The following is a 12,983-nucleotide window of genomic DNA, read 5'->3' on the forward strand; positions in this document are numbered from 1 at the left end:
AAGATTAGAGGTTAGGTATGGTGGTCCGGTGGGGAGGTACGTGGATGAATTTTTCTGAATGGGCTAGTAATGTGAAGATATCTTGTTCCATATAAACACCCCTTAGAAGGCATTTGGTGGAGAGAAGTCTTTGTAAACTGTGGATGTTGGCTTTCCCTTCCCCACCCTCCAAGTCCCCCATACAAAGAAACCATACACAAAGTAGCTAGAGTAACAGGCTGGAGGCTATGAATGGGTTCAACTACATGGGCTTTCATCAGGGCTGAACTGGCTGGCTGATTACCACTACAGAGGACCCAGCTGACAACAATGGAAACTGACTTTGAAGACTTCAGTCACTCAGTCGTGTACAACTCTGGGACCCCATGGACTGCAGCATGCCAGGCTTCCCTGTCCATCACCAACTCCTGGAGCTTACTCAAACTCATGTCCATCGAGTCAGTGATGCCATCCAACCATCTCATCCTCTGTCAGCCCCTTCTCCTCCCATCTTCAATCTTTCCCAGCATCAGGATCTCTTCAAATGAGTCAGTTCGTCACATCAGGTGGCCAAAGTATTGGAGGTTCAGCTTTACCATCAGTCCTTCCAATGAATATTCAGGACTGGTTTTCTTTGCGATTGACTGGTTTGATCTTGCAGTCCAAGGGACTTTCAAGAGTCTTCTCCAACACCACAGTTCAAAAGCATCATTTGCGGACTTGATGGGACACTAACCTTTGAGGTGACCCTGTGTCCCACTGGTGGCTGGTGAATTGCATTTAACCCCCAGGGTGAGTGAAGTCGCTCAGTCGTGTCCGACTCGTTGTGACCGCATGGACTGTAGCCTACCAGGCTCCTCTGTCCATGGAATTTTCTAGGCAAGAATACTGGAGTGGGTTGCCATTTTCATCTCCAGAGGATCTTCCCGACCCAGGGATCAAACCCAGGTCTCCAGTACTGCAGGCAGACACTTTACCATCTGAGCCACCAGGGAAGCCCTTTAACCCCCAAAGGAGGAAGCAACATGCCCATCAACTATAGAGCGAGTCACCGTCCAGACAGGATGTACCCTCCCTGCCTACAGGGCCAGCATCTGTGGACTTAGGATATGCCCTGTCCATCTCCACAGTACATAGCATCTTCTCTAACCAGGGAACACACTCAATGAAGAGTGACGAGGGGCTCATACGTTCTGGGGGCACTTAGCACAGAGCCTTACACTCAGTAAGTGCTTGATAACTAGCTGTTGGACAGACTGGTTTCGCCCAGCCTATCTCTCCGGAAACAGAACTTCCCTACAGCATCGCGGAAAAGAGTCCTAACCGAAGTTTGCCGGTGCTCACGAGGGAATGAAGGAATTCAATGAATGGCCTTGCTCTTCTCTCTCCCTCCGACTCTGGCCAGCTGGGGGTGCCCTCTTCTGGTGGTCCTGGCTGTTCCGTCCCCGCGCCCGCTCAGGGTTCTTCTCATCCCTGGGTGGAAATCCCCTTCGCTCCACTAGGAGCCAAAGCGGGGATCAGCGTTCTAACACTAACAGGGCCCCCGCGGGCCACCGTAGCCGGTAGCCGGCTTGCGCTCCGGGATCCTGACGCCGGAGCCGCCATGCTGTCTCCGGGCGCATCCGCGTTCCCACCCCTGGGCGCGCTTTCCCGGGTGCGCGCGCACCGCCCAGGTGCGGCGGGAAGGCGGGGGCCTCATGGTGTCCTCGGGGCGACGCTCTCGGCGCGCTGTTTCCGAACTTACTCACCGGGGCTCATTAGAGCTGCCTCTTGCGCTCGGTTTATTTGCTCCTCGAAACAGTTTCGGAGAGGGAAGAGGCGAAAATCCCTGTGAGCATCTCTCGGGCACGTTTCCCCGTCCCTGGACCGGGAACGGGGTCGGGGAAAGCGGGGAGGGGAGGTTAATTGTTTGCTAGTTAACGAATCGGTCAAGCAGTCAAAAAAAAAAAAAAAAAGCTTAATATTTAAAACTGGTTTGAAATTGCAGACAAAAACGTAGGGTTACGATTATGGTGAAGCTATTGATTTAAGGAACTAAAAACAACTTTCCTTTTCCTTGTAAGTTAAATTTAAGCACTTCAATTTGTTCGTTAGTTTATTTCCGTGATTCCCAGAACTCCTTCATGGTTGTCAGCTGCTACCTTTATCTTACCATGTCTCCCTAAAAGTGAATGAAATTATTTCGAAGTCCAGCTGTCCTTCAAGGAGGGTGAATAATGGGGCTCTAAAGCCAGATAGCCCCAGAAGCGGGGCTCTTGCTCTGTGCTTCGGTGACCCTGGTTGCATTCTTTAACCTCTCCGAGCCTCAGGGTTTTCGTCTGTAAAATGCTTACAACCCCCTGGAAAGGTTCCCTTTGTGAGGTTAATATGAGGTCAAGTTACACAGAAATGCCTAATATGTGCTCGGCATCTGGAGAGCCTTCTGAATTAGAACATAAATGGTATTGATAGTTAATCGTTGTTTTTTTGTTTCACGATCCTGCAAAACCAAACCTTCAAGCCTTCAAACTGCTGAGGGCTGCTGGTGGGCCCTCCAATCCCCTGTCCCACCCTCCTTCACCCCCAGTGAATTCTGGCCAGTATTCCAAGTATCTCAGACTTTGCAGATCCTTTCCACTGCCCCAACTCTCAGGAAATGCCCTCTCTCTTGCTTCAGGCCATTAAATAGGAGCTTTCTGAGTCTCAAAACTCCACCAACTTTTCAGCTTCAACACCTTTCTTTACCTTATAGTTCAGTGTAAGAAATACAACAGTTGACTCTTGAACAACATGAGTTTGAACCAATATGAGTCGTCCACCTTTCCTTACCTTATAGTTCAATGTAAGAAGTACAACGCTTGAGTCTTGAACAACGTGAGTTTGAACCAGTATGAGTCGTCCTCCCCAAAAAAATGCTGGCTTCCCTGGTGGCTCAGTGGTAAAGAACCCGCCTGCCAATGTAGGAGAGCAGGTTCGATCCCCGTGTCAGAAAGATCCCCTGGAGAAGGAAATGACAACCCACTCAAGACAGGGGAGCCTGATGGGCTGCAGTTCATGGGATTGCAAAAGAGTCAGACATGACTTATGGGCTAGCCAATAATAGCAATAGCATACTACAGTACTACACTCTGGGGGGTGGTCGAATTTGCATATGGTTGATTATAAAGTTATATTTGGATTTTCTGCCAAGTGAGGATTAGTGCTGTGACACGTCAACCCCCGTTTCTTTGAGTTGTCCTGTGTATAACATGGGATTTGGGGTAGCCTTGAAGAAAGGGGAAGACAGAATCAGATGGAAGAAGAGCCAGAGAAGCTTTCAAGGCAGTGAATCATGTCTCTGAAAGCAGTGAGGTGGACCTCCTCCGGGTAATTTTGAAGAGCAGTCATGGTGCCAGTTTAGTAGGAGCTGAGGCTCTTGCGGGGGGGGGGGGAGGGGGGGTTCTCTGGGAGTCTCAGAGGCCCAGCTGTTAATTTCTTGGTTGATGGGGATTGTTTGCTGTTGGAGCAGATCCAGGTGAAAGTATTTTCACCCCAAGTCAGAAAATCTTAAATATCCCAGTCTTGGACAAACCCAGTAAATTGAAAAGAGCTCTTCTGGGTCCATATTTACCTCAGTCATTCAGTCGTGTCTAGTTCTTTGCGCCCCCATGGACTGTAGCCCGTCAGGCTCCTCTGTCCATGGGATTTTCCTGGCAAGAGTGCTGGAGGGAGTTGCCATGCCCTCCTCCAGGGGATCTTCCGGATCCAGGGATTGAACCGGAGTCTCCTGTGTTGCAGGCTGATTCTTTACCTGCTGAACCTTGGAGGAAGCCCCCAATATTTACTCAGGATGTTTACAATGATGAAATCCTGATGCAAGTTTTAAAAAACTTGAACCATAGCTCTATTTTTAGAAATAGTCTTTAGTGTTACCTCTATTAAACTCTTCAAGAAGCCTACACTTTATGTTGGTTTCGCAAGATAAGCGGAGGGTAGGTGAGAATTTGAAAGTGAATGATCACTAGAAGCCTCCTATAGGATTTCCATAGGCTAGCTTACTCCGTAAGCAGCTTGGCTCCATACCGGTTTTGTAATGAACCTGCAAGAAGAGTCCCATTTGGCAAATTGACCTCTAGCCTAAAGTTTGATTCTTATCACTTTGAAGAATTGATTCCTGATCCAGCTGCTAGTGGGGCCCTCGCTCCTTGGCTTTACAGTCCAGATCTAGTATCTTTAATCCCCGGTGGGAAGAAACAGAAGCATTCCAGGGCTTGTGACGACACCTTGAGAATGCAGCACATTGAGATCATAGGTTATTCTGGAGTGAGTGACATAGATCCTGAATTTGGCAAGAGCACCCTGGCCTTTTCACCACCATACTTGGTTGGGAAGTTTAGATTTCTGTTAGAATTTCCCTTCCTCTTATATTTATTGTAAACACTTTCATTATAATTTGATTCAGCTTTTGAGGCTGGGGAATTCCCTGGCAGTCCAGTGATTATAACTCCTTACTTCGATTTCAAGGGACGTAAGTTTGATCTCTGGTTGGGGAGTTAAGATCCCACAAGCCATATGGCTCCCAAAAAAGTTTTGAGACCATTTTTTTTCTTTCTCTTCTTTCTCTTTTTTATGACCCACTATTCAGCTTATAGAAAGTTAATTCCCCAACTAGGGGTCGAACCCAACCTTCAGCAGAGAGAGCGAAGAGTTCTAACCACTGGACTGCCAAGGAATTCCCAAAGCCAAATTTCTGATAATTTAAGAACTTTGAGAGTTATTTCTTCCTATGCATCCTACTAATGAGCTTATCTTAGCGGATAATTGATTGGATGGTAAATCTGTACTGGGCTTTGAATCCTCTCAACTATTATTGATGCTACTATTTATTTGACATGACCTTGGGGGCTTCCTTGGGGGCTCAGATGGTAAAGCGTCTGCCTGCAATGCAGGAGACCTGGGTTCGATCCCTGGGTTGGGAAGATCCCCTGGAGAAGGAAAGGGCAACCCACTCCAGTACTCTTGCCTGGAAAATTCTATGGATGGAGGAGCCTGGTGGGCTTCGGTCCATGGGGTCACAGAGAGTCAGACGCAAGTGAGCAATTTCACTTTCACTTTCCTTTTTCTTAAGATGTTAGACTCTTCTGAGGTCAGAGAAAACACGTGTGTGTAAATGGCCTGATAGAACACGGCTCTCAGTAACCATGAACGGGAAACCACCTGGCTTGGGATTCCCAGGCACCCAAGGGGCACAGTAAACCTTGGAGGGCTGCTGGTCTAGGGAGGAATATGTGGGCTAGGGAAATCTTTTGAGAGGATTTATGACTTAAGTAGGAAAAAATACCAACTCAAACTATCCTTTTTTGGTTTAAATATAATTTCTTTTGTTGTCATTGTTATTTAATTTTTGGAGTTGTTGTTCACTTAACTCAGTCATGTCTGATTTTTTGCAACCCCATGGACTGTAGCACACTAGGCTTCCCTGCCCTTCACTGTCTCCTGGAGCTTGCTCAAACTCTGTTCATAGAGTTGATGATGCCACCCAACCATCTAGTTCTCTGTCACCCCCATCTCCTCCTGCCCTCAATCTTTCCCAGCATCAGGGTCTTTTCCAATGAGTTGGCTCTTCGAGTCAGGTGGCCAAAGTATTGGAGCTTCAGCATCAGTCCTTCCAATGAATATTCAGGGTTGATTTCCTTTAGGATGGACTGGCTTGATCTCTGTGTTGTTCAAGAGACTCAAGAGTCTTCTTCAGCATCTCAATTTGAAAGCATCAATTCTTTGGTGCTGAGCCTTCTTTATAGTCCAACTCTCACATCCATACATGACTACTGGAAAAGCCATGGCTTTGACTAGACAGACCTTTGTCAGCAAAGTCCTGTGGTCACTGCTGAGGTTTACAAATTTGCTGGGGTTTCCCTGGTGGCTCAGATGGTAAAGAATCTACCTGCAGTGCAGGAAACCTGGTTCTGATCCCTCTGTTGGGAAGATCCCCTGTAGAAGGAAATGCAACCCACTGCAGTATTCTGGCCTGGAGAACCCCGTGGACAGAGAAGCCTGGTGGGCTGCGGTCCATGGGGTCACAAGGAGTCAGACACGACTAAGAACTAAGACTTTGACTATGAGTGCAGCACTTTAACAGCATCATCTCTTAGGATTTTCCACACACTCCGGCTTTGTTCGTTGTGATGCTGCCTGAGGCCCACCTCACACTGCAGGATGTCTGGCCCTCGGTGGGTGAGCACACCTTGCGGTTATCTGGGGCATTGAGACTTGTTTAGTGTGGTTCTGTGTATTCTTGTCTCTTCTGCTTCTATTAGGTCCTTGCCATTTATGTCCTTTACCGTGCCCATCTTCGCATGAATATAGCTTTATAATAATTCTTGAAATCAAGTGATACTAGCTTCTCTGACTTTATTTTTCTTTCTCGTTTTGGCTATCTTAGGTCCTTGGCATTTCCACTTGAATTTTAGAATCAGTTTGTCAGTTCTTACCGTAAAGAAACCTATGAAATTTTGATTGGGAGTGTGTGAATCTGTAGATCAATTTCAGTTCCTTCTCCTCTGTTGTTTTGTGTATAAAAGGTGGCCACACACACAGTTCTGCACCTGCTGTTCTCACGAAACAGTGAATCGTGGCGATCTTTTTGTCTGGTAGTCTCTGCTGCAGTTTCATGGCGTTCTACCGTCAGCACGTACTCTGCTTCATCTAACCAGTCCCCTGTGATGGATTTCTAGTTCACTGCCAGTGTTTTTACAGACAGTGCTGCAGCACAGTAATTGTACGTGTCATTTCCCCTGTGGGAAAAATTTAGCTGCAGGATAAATTTGAGAAATGTGATTGCTAGGTCACAAAGTATATGCATTTGAAATTTTAATAGACAGGATTAAGTTGCTAAGAGTTTCATCAATTTATATTCCTACCAGTAATAAAATAGGGGGTTTGTTTGCCATAGTATCAATATTGCATTGCCAACCTTTTTCTTTTTTGCCAAGTTGATAGGTGAAGGTGGTCTACTAAAATCATTTTGATTTGGATTTTTCTTATTACAGATAAGCTTAAACATCTTTTTGTGTGTGTGTAAAAGCCATTTGTATTTCTTTTGCTGTGATTTCTTTGTGTGCTTTGCCCATATTTTATTTTTTTCCTGTTGGATTGTTGGAGTCTTTCAGATCCAAGGAAGTCTTTGTTTTTTAGGATAATTAGCTTTTTGACGTGAGTTGCAAATATATTTTTATCCACTTTACCATTTATCTTCTTGTACTTTTTTTAAATAAGGAAGGCGTTTACGTTTTTATATTGAACTTACTAGTCTGAGTCTTTCTTTTGAGGCTTTGGACTTTGAGTCTTTTTTGTTCTGGATGTGCCAGGGGCCTTGTGGGATCTTAGTTCCCCGACCTGTAATTGAAACTGGGTCCTCAGTGAATGCGCAGAGTCCTACCCGCTGGGCCACCAGGGAATCCCCAAGTCTTAAGTAGAAAGCCTTTCTCTACTCAGTCTACATTTGAATTTTCTCATGTTTTTCTTCTAGTGGTTTTATGACTGTTTTTGCATTTAAATCTTTTATTTACTTGAAATTTATTCTACTGTAGTGTAAGGTATTCAGTTTGTTTTCCTGTTGTGCCAGTACTGTTGATCAAAAAGCCTGTCTGTCTCCCAGTGACCTTTGATCTCACCTTTATGTGTAGTAAATTTCCACGTATGTTTGGAGCTTTTTCTGGACCTTCTAAACTGTTCCATAGGACGTATAATCATGCATCAGAATCACACTGTTTACATTGCTTTTTAAATTATACTGTGATCTAATATATGGTAGGGGTAGTCTCTCCACATTGCTTTCTCTTTTCGTTTCCTGGCTTTTATTGTAATAGTTTTCATGTGAACTTGAGTCTGTCTATTAAAGAAAATTACTGGCATTTTTATAGAGATCGTATGCCTTTTATATACTAGGAAGACTCCACTCTTTACGGTGTTATAACTTATCTAAGAACACAGCATGGCTTTCGGTTGCTCAGCTATTCTTCTGAATTCACTACTGTTTTAAAGCTTTGTTCATATAGGTCTTAATTGTCAACTTTATTCCTCAGTATTTTATCCTTTTTTTTTTTTTGAAGTTGTAAACATAGTTGTGGAGAAGGCAATGGCCACCCACTCTCGTATTCTTGCCTCGGAAGTCCTGTGGACGGAGAAGCCTGGTAGGCCACAGTCATGGGGTTGCAAAGAGCTGGACACGACTGAACAACAGTAGCAGCAAACACCGGCCTTGGACAGCACAGACTGGAGCCGCGGAGGCCCGCTTTTTAGATAAGATTGGTTTTTTAAGTTAATATTGCAGTCAGTACTGCGTGGTCCATGGTTGGTTAAACCCATAGATGTGGAACTACAGATATGGAGACCCAACTGTCAAGTTTTATGTGGATTTTCAGCTGTGCAGGGGCCAGCCTCTCCAACCCCTGCCTTGTTCAAAGGTCAGCAGTACTATCTTTTCCCCATTATGTCTCCTGTTTGTTGTTGCTGATGAATGAAAGTTATCCTTATGTTTGTTTTGTTCCCACTGTCTTGTTGAATTTACGTTCTTTAGTTGACCTTCCTGTGTTTTCCAAAAATACAACCATTATCACTTTCAACAATTGTAGATTTATTTCCTTTCCCACAATTATTATGCATCTAATTTATTTTTTTAATCTAATTGTATTCAGACCGTTTTCCCTCCTTTAAACTTCTTCCTTTTTGTGTATTTGCTGTTATTTTTTGCATTGTGTTGTTTAGAATTGCTTTCAGCCACAAGTAGCAGAAACCCTAACACGGCTTAAACAAGGAAGGCTTTATTGTTCTCATACGGAAGCAGTCTGGAGGTCGGTAGTCAGTCAGCAGTTCAGCCATGTCAGTAATCTAATCTTCCTTCGGCCATCTGTCAACCCAAGTTGACGCATAAAATTAACCAGCACAATGGGTATGAGGTTTTCGTCTGTTGTAATGAAAATGTTGTGGAACTTGATCTTTGTCGTGGTTACACAGCACTGTGAGCTAATGTCCTAAATGCCTGATTTGCACACTTTAAAATGGTTACTTTTAAGTGACATGAATTTCACATCAACTGGAAAAATACCAGAAAAACGGATTTTCTTTTTATACAAAACAAAAACAATGGTAAAACTACCATAGATTTCAGGGTTATACGTGCTCATTTGGGGATCAGCTTAAATGTCTTCTCTGCATATAAATATGAAAAAGTGATGATGCCTCTGATGGACACTGCTGATGGGCTAGCTCACTGCTCATTTCCAGCGTGATGGTTAATTTTACGTCAGTTAGGGTAGGCTGCTGCGGCCACTATCTAACATCATACAGAGAAATTAACTCAAAGTGAACCAAACTATTTGAATATGAGACCTGAAACCATAAAACTCTTAGAAGAACATGTAAGTGGTAAGTTTTTTGATATCAGTCTTGGTGATCATTTTTTTTTTTTGGATTTGACATCAAAAACAAAGGCAATAAAAGCAAAAGCAAACAAGTGGGACTGTGTCAAATTAAAAAGCTCCTGAGCAGCAAAAGACATCACTGAACGGGAGAAAATACTTGCCAGTCATTTTCTATATGGGGTTAATATACAAGATATATAAAGAATGCCTACAATTCAACAGGAAAAAAACCCCAAAAAACAATTAAAAAATAGACATTTTTCCAAAAGAGACACACATAGCCAACAGGTACATGAAAAGATACTTCACATCACTAATTATCAGGAAACCGTAAATCACAGCCACAGTGAGATACCACCTCCCACTTGTTGGAATGGCCGTTCTCGAAAAGACAACAAATGACAGATGTTGGCAAGGATGTGGAGAAAGTGAACACTGGCAGGCTGCAGTGCATGGGGTCAGAAAGAGTCAGGCGTGGCCGAGCAGTAGCAGCAGACTCTTGAATACCACGGGGGTTGGGCACCGACATCCCCCAGTACCGCCTCGGCTCCGACACACACACACACCGTCAAAAATCTGTATAACTTTACAGCTGGCCCTCTGCATCTACAGATTCAGCTGTCAAGACCGTATGGTACTATGGTGTATTTTTTGAAAAAAAGTAACATATAAGTGGATTCATTCAGTGCAAACCTTCGCTGTTCAAGAGTCGGCTGTATTGACACTATATCCTGCAACTTAACTATTTTTTGTTTATTAGTTTTTACAGTTTTGTGGGTGGAGTCTTTGAAGTTTTCTCTGTGTATATCACATCACTGGCATCGACTCATTGGTTGTTCAGTAGTATTTTATTTAAAGTTCACATATTTGTGATTTTTTTCCAGTTTTCTTCTTGTGATTTCTAGTTTCATACCACCATGGACAGAAAGATGCTTGGTATGATTTGTCATCTTAAATTAAGAAGACTTGTTTTGTGGCTTAACATATGATCTACCCTTTAGAAAGTTTCGTGTGCACTTAGGAAAAACATCTATTCTGTTACTTTTGGATGAAATGGTCTGTGTGTATCTGTTAGATCCGTTTCCTTTAACATATTGTTTAAAACAAATGTCTCCTTATTGGTGTCCTGTCTGGTGATCTATCCATTCATGAAACTGCAGTATTGAAGTCAACTACTAAGAGAGAGTGAGATAGGGTAGTGGGACTCTCATAGTACGACTTCACAGACTGTTGCCTCTTGCTGTGCCCTGGAGGTGGGAGCTGGTGAAAAGCTTTCTCTGTTGGTCACAGTCCTGTGGGACCTACTGAGCATAAGCCCCACTTGGCACCACAGCCAGATAATCAAGGGTGTCCCCTAAGCTGTAGTCACAAAAACCAGGGTACCTGATGTAAAGCACGATACCAGATACATGTGAAAGCTCCCTCCTGAGACACACTGGTGCTCTCGACTGCAGCATAGGAAGGGCATAAAGATGGTGCCAGCTGCGGGGAGAAAAGGAAACCTAGAGTAAAAAGAATAAAAAGGATGGTGTCCTGCCAGCAGGAGTGAGACAGAGGGAGCCAACAAAGATGGTGTCTGCCAGCCTGTGTCCTGGGAGGGTGCCCCTGCAGGCCCCCAGACAGGTGTTAAACCAGACGGCCTGCCCCTCGGACCAACGCTCGAACATAAGCAGTAAGCCTCTTACATAAAGTCCGGTGCATCTCGGTTGGCCCCATCTCTGCTGGGCCCTGGTGCAGGCGAGTCTGAAGGGATGAGCTCTTTAATAGCGATTTCTCTTTGCCGTGACCTTTGGGTCTTATAGATGTGAGTCCCGTTGGCTTTCAAAGCTGGATGTGTCCGGGCCTTGTCTCAGGTGCAGGCCTTAAATGTTGGGTTGCCTGACGTGAGTTATAGCCTGTGTTCCTCGTGGAGCAGCTCTGAGTTTAGGGTACCAGGGGTGGGCTTTTTCAGTAAAATTGTGTCTCAGCTCTTCCCACCTGCTGTGTTTTTCCTTGAGTCCCTTAGCACATTGTTGTTTTTGATTTGTTTTCAGAGGAAATTGTTCCATGTGTAACTACAGATTCAGTGTGTTTGCAGATGGAAGTGAATTCAGGGTCTTCCTATGTCACTATCTTAAACTGACCTCATTCTATGGCAAAGTAGTATTCCATTATATGGCTATACTCCATTTGTTTACCTGTTGGTGGATATTTAGGTTGTTCTTGCTGTTGGTTAGTCACTAAGTGGTGTCGGATGCTTTTGCAACCCCACAGACTGTAGCCCACCAGGTTCTTCTGTCTGTGGGATTTCCCAGACAAGAATCCGGGAGTGGGTTGCCATTTCCTCCTCCAGGGGATCTTTCCGACCCAGGGATGGAACCAGGGCCTCCTGCGTTGGCAGGTGGATTCTTTACCACTGAGCCATCAGGGAATCCCCAGATTGTTTCTACCTTTAAAAAAAGGTAAAGATCTTACTTACTTTTGGTCGCGCTGGGTCTTCGCTGCCATGTGCTGGCTTTCTCCGGTTGGGGTGATTGAGCTTCTCGCTGCGGTGGCTCGTCTTGTTGCAGAGCATGGACTCTAGGGCATGTGGGCTCAGCCGTGACACACGGGCTTCGCTGCCCCGTGGCACGTGGAATCATCCCGGACCAGGGTTTGAACCTGTGTCTCCTGCATTAGCAGGCAGCTTCTTAACCACTGGACCACCAGGGAAGACCCTGTTTCTACCTTTTTGGCTGTTGTAAATAGTGCTTCTGTGGCCATTCAGGTGCTTAAGTATTTGAGTACCTGTTTTCAGTGTTTGGGGATATATGTGTCTACACACTGCACACATCTAGGAGAATTGCTGGGTCATCTGGAAATTCTGTTTAACTTGTGAGGAACTGCCGAACTGTGTTCCAGAGTGGGTTCAGTGTCTTACATATCCATCTGCAATAGATTGGGGGGGGGGGTTACAATTCCTCCATATTTTTGTCAACACTTTAATAGTCATTCTAGTGGGTGTGAAGTGGAATCTCATTATGGTTTCGATTTGTATTTCTCTTTCGACTGATGATATTGAGGATGTTTTCATATGCTTATAAGACATTTATAATCTTTGGGAAAAAGAGTATTCCAGTCAAGAAAATTATTTTACAGTGCTTATTTTAAGGGCCTCACCCAATCTCTGCTTCTTCCTGCAATGCTTCGTTTTCCTCTCAGTGTTTCGTGAGGCCTTTGTGTATTTATAAAGGCACCACAAGTTTTATTGCAGCTCTAACTTACTAGCAGATTCTGACAAGACTTCTAGAAGCAGTCTTAAAATTTTCCTAAGCTTCGTTCACATATATGAGGGCAGCAACTGGTAAAACATTTAGATTCCCTCAGGGTACATTTTGCTATCACGCCGGACGTTCTTAAGAACCATTTCCTCTCCACCAGTTGTCTTTACTCAACAGTTTCTGGTCCTGAGTGTCAGCAGGAACCTTTAGGTGGTGCTCTCTTGTTAGAAACATTTGTTCCTCACCAGTTTAAATACAGTAGCATATCCTAAGGAAAAGTGGCCTTTTTTTTTTTTTTTTTTTAAGGGACCATCCCCCAGGTCTGCTCAGGTTTTCTCATACCATTTCTATTACAGAGGCTAATAATCTGGTCTGTCTCCTCCCC

The sequence above is a fragment of the Capra hircus genome, chromosome 24, assembly GCF_001704415.2.
Source record: "Capra hircus breed San Clemente chromosome 24, ASM170441v1, whole genome shotgun sequence".
NCBI lineage: Eukaryota > Metazoa > Chordata > Mammalia > Artiodactyla > Bovidae > Capra > Capra hircus.